Raw genomic sequence first — 9,676 nt, forward strand, 5'->3', positions numbered from 1 at the left:
ATCGCACTGTTAATGGTTGTGGCGAGAAGATCTATGTTGACAGTATTCAAATGCAGGAAGAAAAGTATGCTATTGATCATCCGAAAGGGACATGCAACTATCAAAAATGTACTTTGTCAAAATATTTATCTAACAGGAGTATTCAAGCTATTCAAATGTACACAGGCGTTTCGACTAGGCTGACTGCCTGAGTAGAATTGCCAGCTCTAATAGTGGCCTATTTATCTTTCTTTGGTTTCTAACTTAAATTTTATCAAAGCATAAGGAACGCATATCTCTTGGCATTGATGACTTTGAAACCAAATATCTGTGCGCACAAAATCAATGTTATTTATATAGCCGTAGTCATATAGTAATAGCTCGATCTTAAAATTAAAAGTAATGCATTACGCACAATGACAACTACTATCAGTGTTACAATAAACGCATTTGAAAGAGTAGCAGTTCATTATTTAAGTTTATGAATCTATTCTTCCGATTTCCCCCAACAGGCCAATCGCTTGTTTGTCGAAGCCTCGCTGTTGGATTCAAGCCCTGACCCTTGCTAAGAGCGATCGCGCCGGGACGCAGCCTATCGCTCCACCTCGGCTGTTCAATTGCGAGGATGTCATCTTTCTTTTTTTATTGCTCGCTCTCCCTCCTCCCTCCATGTATCTTTCTTCCTTTTCTTTTTAAATCCTCTTTCTTCTCCCCCTCCTCTCCTTTTTTTGCGCCGCTATGTCCCAGTTGCTCTTAAAGGGATATCATTTATACTCGTTGGGCGCCCTCTTTAATTTCCCTCTCCCTCATTGGAGTATATCCTTTCTGCCCCCTCCTACTCGTGTTTTCGGCCGACAGATATTGCACTACAGTATTTTTCAGACCATCATAAATAGATCTCGGCCGTTGCTAAAGAGAGAAATATTAATGGAGTCTTTTTGTAGGCCCTAACTCCGCCATGTTCGTTGGACAAAGCCTATGAGGAAAATGAATGGCGTATTTGTAGGGTTTTGGATAAACGCCGAAAATAAGGTCTGTGGGAAACACAGATATAGGATATCATAGTTGTTCTATTAGATCAACTTCATTAGCTAACGTCACTTTTAGTTCACGTTGGACGTTTTTTGGTAATAATAAAAACCACATACATCTCATAAAGTTAATGTAAACTGACTGCTATTATCTCATAGAACACAACATATAAGATCTCCTAAACCTGTGTTAAAGAAGCATTATGTCGAATTGTTGCATTATAATATATCTGCAGTATAGTAGAATGATAGTGTTTAACATACATATATATATATATTGCTTCGGGCTCTTACAAAACACTCCATACAGAACCAATCAGTCGATATAATGTACAAGTATCATCAGAAATCACGCGATGTGAGTCACACAGTGGGGCGGTGCCTGTCCAAATCGTTGGTCAGAAGATTCAAATCAACGTTTTATGTCATAATTTCCGAGTAGGCAAACAGCGTCAACCACAACTGTTATTACACCCCGTTTACGTTGGTGGCGGTAATGACCATTTTTATTGTGCTGTAACTAAAACTAGAAGATTTGACGTCCTTTCCCTTCGCCAAAGGTACGTATTTGCGTTTTTTTTTTTACTGTGATTTACAAAACTAATGTAATGGATTTTAAAAAGTGCTTTTACCCCGTGATAGCCCGCTAATATGACCCATAGTAGGGAAGAACATTTCTTGAGAACAATTCGATCTGAATATATAAGTAGAGAATAACATTTCTTTAGTACAATTCGATTAGAATATATAATCAATTTTAAAAAGATGTGCAATTTTGCATTAGCAGTCTTTTCAGCTTAAATTTCCGGGGAGCCGTGGCATGGTGTCATGACAGAAGTGAGGGAGAGGCGCGATCAATCGTTGATAAACAAACAACTTGACTCGTTTCGGCACGGCTGTGCTTTGCTGTGACTGAGTCAGAGATGTTAGGTGACGGAGAAGAAAGTGAAGCAAGTATGGAGCATAGTGGTACAAATAAAGGGGTAGAGAATGTGAGTAGGGGTTTGAAGGGGAGCGAGAGGTATGGAGGCAGAAAAGGAAGTTTGAAGAGAGCAACATAGTTTCCAACGGCAGTTCGGGAGTAGAAAGTGCAGAGGATGGGCAAAGATACATCGCGAGGGGAGCATGGAGGCGAGGAGGAGCGCAACGTGATTATGAACTTTAGGCAGGAAGGGGGAGTTAGGCGACGAGTCCGATAAGGTTGACGGCTGTGATAAAAGAGTTGATTGGGGAAATAGTCAACGCTAAAGTGTTACGAGATGGGAGCTTGTTGGTGTTCGGTAAGGACAATGCGCAGAGGGAAAAAGCTCGGAGTGAAGCAAATAGGGTAATGTAAGGTGGTGTCGAGCAGCTGGACTGATCAAGCAGGAAAACAGTGGATTAAAGGGGTGATAACAGGAGTGCCTGTGAGTGTTAGCAATAAAGAAGTAAGCGACAACTTGAGAGGAGGCGTTCTAGTGAATGTTCAAAGAGTGCAAGCAACAAGGGGTGGTGTTAGGGTGGATAGCCCGTTTATTCTGTTACACTTCAAGGACCGGGTACTGCCAAATAAAGTAACCATAGGATAAATTAGTTATTATAAACTGTGGTTTGAGCCCTGAATTCTGATTGGCTGAAGGCCATATATATCAGACCGTATACCACTAGTATGACAAAACATTTCTTTTTACTGCTCTAATTACACTGGTAACCAGTTTATAATAGCAATAAGGCTCCTAAGCCTGATGTGATTTGTGTGCAGGAAACATGGCTCAAATCGACTGTGGAGTTTATCATTCAGGAATATGTAGTGGTTCGTAGGGACAGGGGCACCTTCATAAAGCAAGGACTTTCTTATGGGATGCTAGGCAAAGGTATTGAACAGGAATATGTAGTGGGGGAGGTGTGGTTGAGAAGAGGGGTGCTAATGGTAGTGAACTACTATAATCCCTGTCAGATATTGGACCTTGAAGTGCTGGAGAGGGTGGAGGGCCAGGATAGAAGTAAGGTAATGTGGTGTGGGGATTTTAATGCCCATAACACGCTCTGAGGGGGGAAATGGCCAAGTGATGGACAATCTGATAGAAATGACAGATCTGGTGTGCCTGAATGATGGCAGAGGGACCAGGATTGATGTAGCCACAGGAAAAGAGTCTGCCTTGGACCTCACTCTGGTATCTAGTGTGATGGCGGGAATCTGTGAGTGGGAGGTATGCGAGGAGTCGACAGTAGGGAGTGATCACACTACTATGCACAGTAGGCCGGAGGGAGGAGGAGGTGTCAGTGGATGGAGTAGGCAGGTGGGTGTTTGGAAGGGCAACGTGGGAGCAGTTTCAGGAGCTGAGTGAGCAGGTAATGGCTCGGGTGGATATGAGAGGGGATGTGGATAGTATGAATAACTGGGTGAGAACAGCATTAGTGGGGGCAGCTACTGAGGATATACCTAAGAGTTCAGGGAGGAGGAGGAAAGAAGTCCCATGGTGGACGGAGGAGTGTGTGGCAGCTGTGAGGAGTAGAAACAGGACATTTAGAGTACTGAAAAGGATGCATAACTTCCAACATCTGATTCAGTATCAGCAGGCCCTGGTGGGGAGAACTATCCCTCAGTCTAATTCAGTATCAGCAGGCCCAGGCTCTGGTGAGGAGAACTATCTGTCAGTCTGATTCAGTATAAACAGGCCCAGGCTCTGGTGAGGAGAACTATCCCTCAGTCTGATTCAGTATCAGCAGACCCAGGCTCTGGTGAGGAGAACTATCCCTCAGTCTAATTCAGTATCAGCAGACCCAGGCTCTGGTGAGGAGAACTATCCCTCAGTCTAATTCAGTATCAGCAGACCCAGGCTCAGGTGAGGAGAACTATCCCTCAGTCTGATTCAGTATCAGCAGGCCCAGGCTCTGGTGAGGAGAACTATCCCTCAGTCTGATTCAGTATCAGCAGGCCTAGGCTCTGGTGAAGAGTACATACAGTTCACTTTCTATAAAAGTTACAGTTCCCTGCAGTGGTAAGGTAAATGTGACAAAATCTCTCGTGCCAAGCACAGAGTTGATTTAGAGTTTTCTAATAACTTGTGCAATGAAATATCCCCCTGATAGTGGAGTTTCAAATCTGCACCTGCTGTAGTCTGTTCTACAACAACTTTGTGTCTGTCTAAGTCAGGGCAGTTCATCCCATGTGTTCCTGTGGCCCTACGATGGGAGTGGAGGAGACAAGATGCCCATGACTGTCACAGCCAGTACAACTGTATTCTGACTGTTAACATTAGAGGTGGGACTTCTATTACATTTGTAAACTAAGACATCTGCGTCCTTCACCATTTTGCAAAGTGTATCAGAGCATCAACTGTAGCAGCACCGTGCTCAGAGACAGTTTCTCCCGCCAAGCCATAAGTCTGTTGATGAAAACTGAACTGACTCTTTGCTGCTATGGCAACTACTGTACTTCATTTACTGTAGTTATCTACTTATTTCATTGTAGATGTAGAACTGGAAATCAGTTAAGTATTGAGACCACCCATTGTTCAGGATTGTGTTGATATCATTTTGCAACAAAAAAAACCGCTGATGTTAAAGCACCGGCAATACAACTCTGTCGGCAGAATGTCCTGATAGAGGAAGCCGAGGCAAAGGAGGAGTTGGTGGTGCTGCTAAACAGCATTCTAGGTTAGATTCCATGTGTTTTGCTCATAACTTTGATTTCTATTCAATGATCCTTTTCTGCAAATTCAATCAGATGAATTGGAAGCAGGGCTTCAGTAGCTGGAGGCAAGGCTTTCTCCTTCAGAGCTCCTCTTTATGGAATGGTTTGCCGATGTGAAAGAATCTGACTCGGTCTCAACCTTCAAGTCTAGACTGAAGACCTCTCTCTCTTCTGTCAGTCCTATGATCGAGTGTAGTCTGGCCCGTGGGTGGGAAGGTGAACGGAAAGGTACTAGCCCCCACAACCCACCCCACCCATGAACCTCGACATCCTAAAACATGAAAGCCATCTGACCCTAGAGTGTTTTGCACCCTCTATAGCCATTGCGGTCTTTGCCTGACCCTGCCGGTCATCTACAGTATGAACGCTTGAGTGTGTTTTTGTGTGCCCTATGCCGTTCTGATTATCCATCTGTCTGACAAGCATGCACACCAAGAACTGCTTGTGTTCTGGTTCTGACTCTGCATTGCTTGCTCTTTGGTGTTTTCAGGCAGGGTATCTGTAAAGCACCATGTGATGCTGTTTTACAATTGCTGATGTAAAAAGGGCTTTATAAAATACATTTGATTTGATGATGAAATCCTTGCTGTGGTTTCACTGACAATTTGATATTTTAGTAAAATTCCTAACATTGTCCATAAGATATTTCTCTCTAACCTGTGAGCATTGCACATGTAGAACTCAGCACAACTGCCAGTGTGGTTTATTATGTTCTGCAATAGATGTAATTAAGCCCTTGATTATGTTGTAGGCAGCACCCAGTTGGACGTGGAAGTTTGGGACCCGTCAGATAAAGGAGACCCTCACGGACAAGAGGACGTTGTTCCTGACCTGGCAGTAGAGATGCGTGGAAACTCTGGCAGAACAGGAGTAAGTCGCGTAAGCAGTTGCTACATCTCTGACCTAAGGTTTTATCCCATCTCTAAACACCCCTTTCTGACTGGCTTAGCCCTACCAGTCATGACTGCCAGGTTCTGTGTCCTAGTCTCACCATCTCTTGGATCTGCACAGCTACTTCCTGTTATACTCTTATCACCACCTCCTGCTTTCACCCTTTCCACGACATATCCCAGAAACATGAGTACCCCCCTGCTTTAATCTATTGTACATGATGTACCGACACTTCACTCTGCATAATCCACTCTGCACTCCAAATGGATTTTGCCTTCCTAACTGGTTAGTTTTATGTTGAGATGCTTTCATACTGTTTATATTCGCACTGGTATATCTGTATAATATTTTCAAGGTCTGACATGATGTCCCCGGCAATCACCGACGAAAGGAACGCTCAGTTGACTTTTTCGGCTTGAGAAGTCAACTGCTTTTTTAGGATGCTGTCTTCATATTTGTCCCACTGTATTGGGGCTAGTCGATAAAGGTTCTAAACCTTTTAACATAAATGTTCACGTTTCAGCCTGGAGGAAAGGTTGAAGGCCATGGAGAAGAGAAGCTGGTCTCTTCAACACTGTGCAGCAATTTTGGAAAGCCCGCAGACTAAGAAAACTCACTGTCTGCTGGCTACAATCCATAGGCTGGTCCTGTAGCGCTCTTTCTATTGTGGCCAGGTACTGCAGCCAATTCAGTGTTGTTGAACACTGCATCAAACCCTGGCATATCACTGCTGTTGTTATCTACGTCTCATTCACCCAGGTGTTTTGAACTATATGAAAGATTTCAAACGTCAAGATTTTCATTACCATTTCTAAAAAATAGTTTTTCAGATGGACAAACCATTGCTGTGCGGCTCTCCAGAAGAATCGAGCGGACATCGGAGAGAATTAAACGGCAGACAATGGGAGGAACTGGAGTACGTGGATGTTCTCCAGCAAGACCATCCAGTCTGGTCCCAGGTGTCCAACAGCTTGGGGGACAGTCTGCTCCGGGCAAAGCAGCGTGCAGTGATGCTGCATAACATGTGCCGTAGGAGAGGCACACAATACAGGCATATCTACACAATGGACTTTTTGTATTGCCAGCAAGAGCTGGGGCTTTTTTAAAGATGCAGAACATATCAAATGCAGAACATAGTAAAGCTCTAGCAAGCATTTTCAAGGTTGGCTGTTGATGGCTTAGTCAGCACAGATGTAAAAGAGGACAGTGGATCGGAGAACAGTGATTCAGAGGATGAAAGTGGTTGAGGAATGAATGTCTGTCTATGCGTGAGTTTTATAGGGCAAACTATACTCTGAGTATTTCTCACATTAGGAACACACTTCCTAATATTGAGTTGCACCCCCCCCAGCCCCCCTTTTCCCCTCAGAACAGCCTCAAATCGTCGGGTAATGGACCTGTACCCCCGCACATTGACTCGGTACCGGTACCCCCTGTATATAGCCTTGTTATCGTTATTTAATTGTTACTTTTTTAAACTTTATTTAGTAAATTTTCTTAACTCTATTTTCTTAACTGCATTGTTGTATAAGGGCTTGTAAGTAAGTATTTCATGGGCAAGTTTACACCTGTTGTATTCGGTGCATGTGACAAATACAATTTGATTTGACTACAATGTGTCGAAGCGTTCCACAGGGATGCTGGCCCATGTTGACTCCAATGCTTCCAACAGTTGAGTGAAGTTGTCTGGATGTCCTTTGGGTGGTGGACCGTTCTTGACACACATGTGAAACTGTTGAGTGTGAAAAACCCAGCAGCGTTGCAGTTCTTGACACAACGGTGCGCCTGGCACCTACTACCATACGCCGTTCAAAGTAATTTAAATCATTTGTCTTGCCCATTCACCCTTCTGAAGGGCACACAATCCATGTCTCAATGCTTAAAAATGATTATTTAACCTGTCTCCTCCCCTTCATCTCCACTGATTTAAATGTATTTAACAAGTGACATCAATAAGGGATCATATCTTTCACCTGGATTCACCTGGTCAGTCTATGTAATGGAAAGAGCAGGTGTCCTTAATGTTTATTACACTCAGTGTATATGTTTGTCATACTTGGGACAAATAGGATGTTATGCAGAAAAATATGTTGGTTAGACAAGGCTATGTATGTTTGTGCACATGGAAGTCAGTGATTTATGTTTACTATACTGTAGGTTAATTAGGCAATACAAATGTGATGTGACCAAAATATGGATAAATTGAAAGGGCAGGGACGAGATTCACAAAACCTTTAGACATTTCTTAACTGCCATTTTTTTCTTAACTATAGTCTTATGAAGAAAGTTCTATAACTCAAAAAGGTTATTGAAAATGTTATTGTGCAATTTCTTATGTTTCTCATTAAGCATAAAGTTGGGAAGTAATTAGATTCTTGAAAATGAATTTGTTCTTAATTCCAAAATGGCTAAACCCTTGTATTAAACTCAGTGAGAGAATACGCTCATGAAAGCATTTGAACATGTTTAATTCACTCACAAACTTCATCTGAAATTTTCAGTATGGTTATTTTAAACCCAAGAACATGTTTTAGAACCGTTATCTCAGTATGAAATATGCTAACATGATTGCCATTTCTAGCTACAGTTGAAGTCGGAAGTTTACATAAACGAGTTTTAATGACTCCAACCTAAGTGTTTCAACCACTCCACACATTTCTTGTTAACAAACTATGGTTTTGGCAAGTCAGTTAGGACATCTACTTTGTGCATGACACAAGTCATTTTTCCAACAATTGTTTAGACAGATTATTTCACTTAATTCACGGTATCACAATTCCGGTGGGTCAGCTTCTGATAGGCTAACTGACATCATTTGAGTCAATTGGAGGTGTACCTGTGGATGTACTTCAAGGCCTACCTTCAAACTCAGTGCCTATTTGCTTGACATCATGGGAAAATCAAAAGAAATCAGCCAAGACCTCAGAAAAAAATAGTTGACCTCCACAAGTCTGGTTCATCCTTGGGAGCAATTTCCAAACGCCTGAAGGTACCACATTCATCTGTACAAATAATAATACGCAAGTATAAACACCATGGGACCACGTAACTTCCTTACCGCTCAGGAAGGAGACGCGTTCTGTCTCCTAGAGATGAACGTACTTTGGTGCGAAAAGTGCAAATCAATCCCAGAAAAACAGTCAAGGACCTTGTGAAGATGCTGGAGGAAACAGGTACAAAAGTATCTATATCCACAGTAAAACGAGTCCTATATCGACATAACCTGAAAGGCCGCTCAGCAAGGAAGAAGCCACTGCTCCGAAACCACAATAAAAAAGTGGACAGCTTGACTCTGGGCCAGTTTTCTTCTTTCATTGCCTAACCAATTCTAGAGGAAACCATAGGAAGACAACACAATAGTAAAGAATACTGCAACACATGTTCTAATCAGAGTAATTGCACATAATACTTTATTGAAAGAGTAGACACAAAAATATTGCTTAACCAACTCAGCTTTTTATCTAGTAGATGATTCAAAAAGGAGCCCTTACATACTATGAATTATCTGTATTGGGTCACAACCAGAGGGACAGTGATGGGTGTTCTGAATCTGAGTTTTACCAGGCAATATGAAACGAGGCAAAACACAAATAGCTACTGGAAAAAGTTTAAATAGCATAAGAATCACCATTATTATCACAACAGCAGAGGATAGGATCCAGGATTTGCATGTTATTTTCATGAATTTGAAGTCATAACCCTCTGATAGCTAGCCAATGGAAAAAGGTAGGGAGTGCATTGGGACCAGGTGAGGGAATCCAATAGCTCGACAACAACGGATGAATGAATACTTCGTTGTTCCATAGCTGCATTTGTTTGGGAATAATGGCACTTCCCTTAAATACAACATAAATGTCACAGGACATACTCCACAAGGTCAGACAGACAAACAGATAGAGGTGTACTGTAGGTGGTGAGTTATGGTCTAGTCTTCCTGGGTTTAGGAACCTGATGCTGGTTGATATGAAAGACTTGTGTGCCCTGTTTGTTCTACAGAGTGTGGTTTTGAACCTTCAATCTGCCAGTAGCAGTTGGTACTGGTTGTACAGTGGGTGTGTCTTAGTAAAAATGTCTGGATTTATGGATGGTTCTTGATTTG

General features: G+C 42.4%; 1 long non-coding RNA gene across 4 annotated transcripts; it reads left to right on the forward strand.

The window, feature by feature from the left end:
- Positions 1-1,170: 1,170 nt before the first annotated feature.
- LOC129860404 (uncharacterized) lies at positions 1,171-8,029 on the forward strand. 4 transcript variants are annotated; one of them, XR_008760362.1, is made up of 4 exons: positions 1,171-1,570; positions 4,143-4,254; positions 5,438-5,556; positions 6,101-8,029. It is a non-coding gene; the product is annotated as an uncharacterized LOC129860404 (long non-coding RNA). The 4 variants fall into 4 exon arrangements; XR_008760360.1 differs by lacking the exon at positions 4,143-4,254 and having other exon boundaries at positions 6,101-6,251; positions 6,400-8,029; XR_008760361.1 differs by lacking the exon at positions 4,143-4,254 and having other exon boundaries at positions 5,933-8,029.
- The last annotated feature ends 1,647 nt before the right edge of the window (positions 8,030-9,676 follow it).

Source organism: Salvelinus fontinalis, chromosome 8, assembly GCF_029448725.1.
Source record: "Salvelinus fontinalis isolate EN_2023a chromosome 8, ASM2944872v1, whole genome shotgun sequence".
Lineage (NCBI taxonomy): Eukaryota > Metazoa > Chordata > Actinopteri > Salmoniformes > Salmonidae > Salvelinus > Salvelinus fontinalis.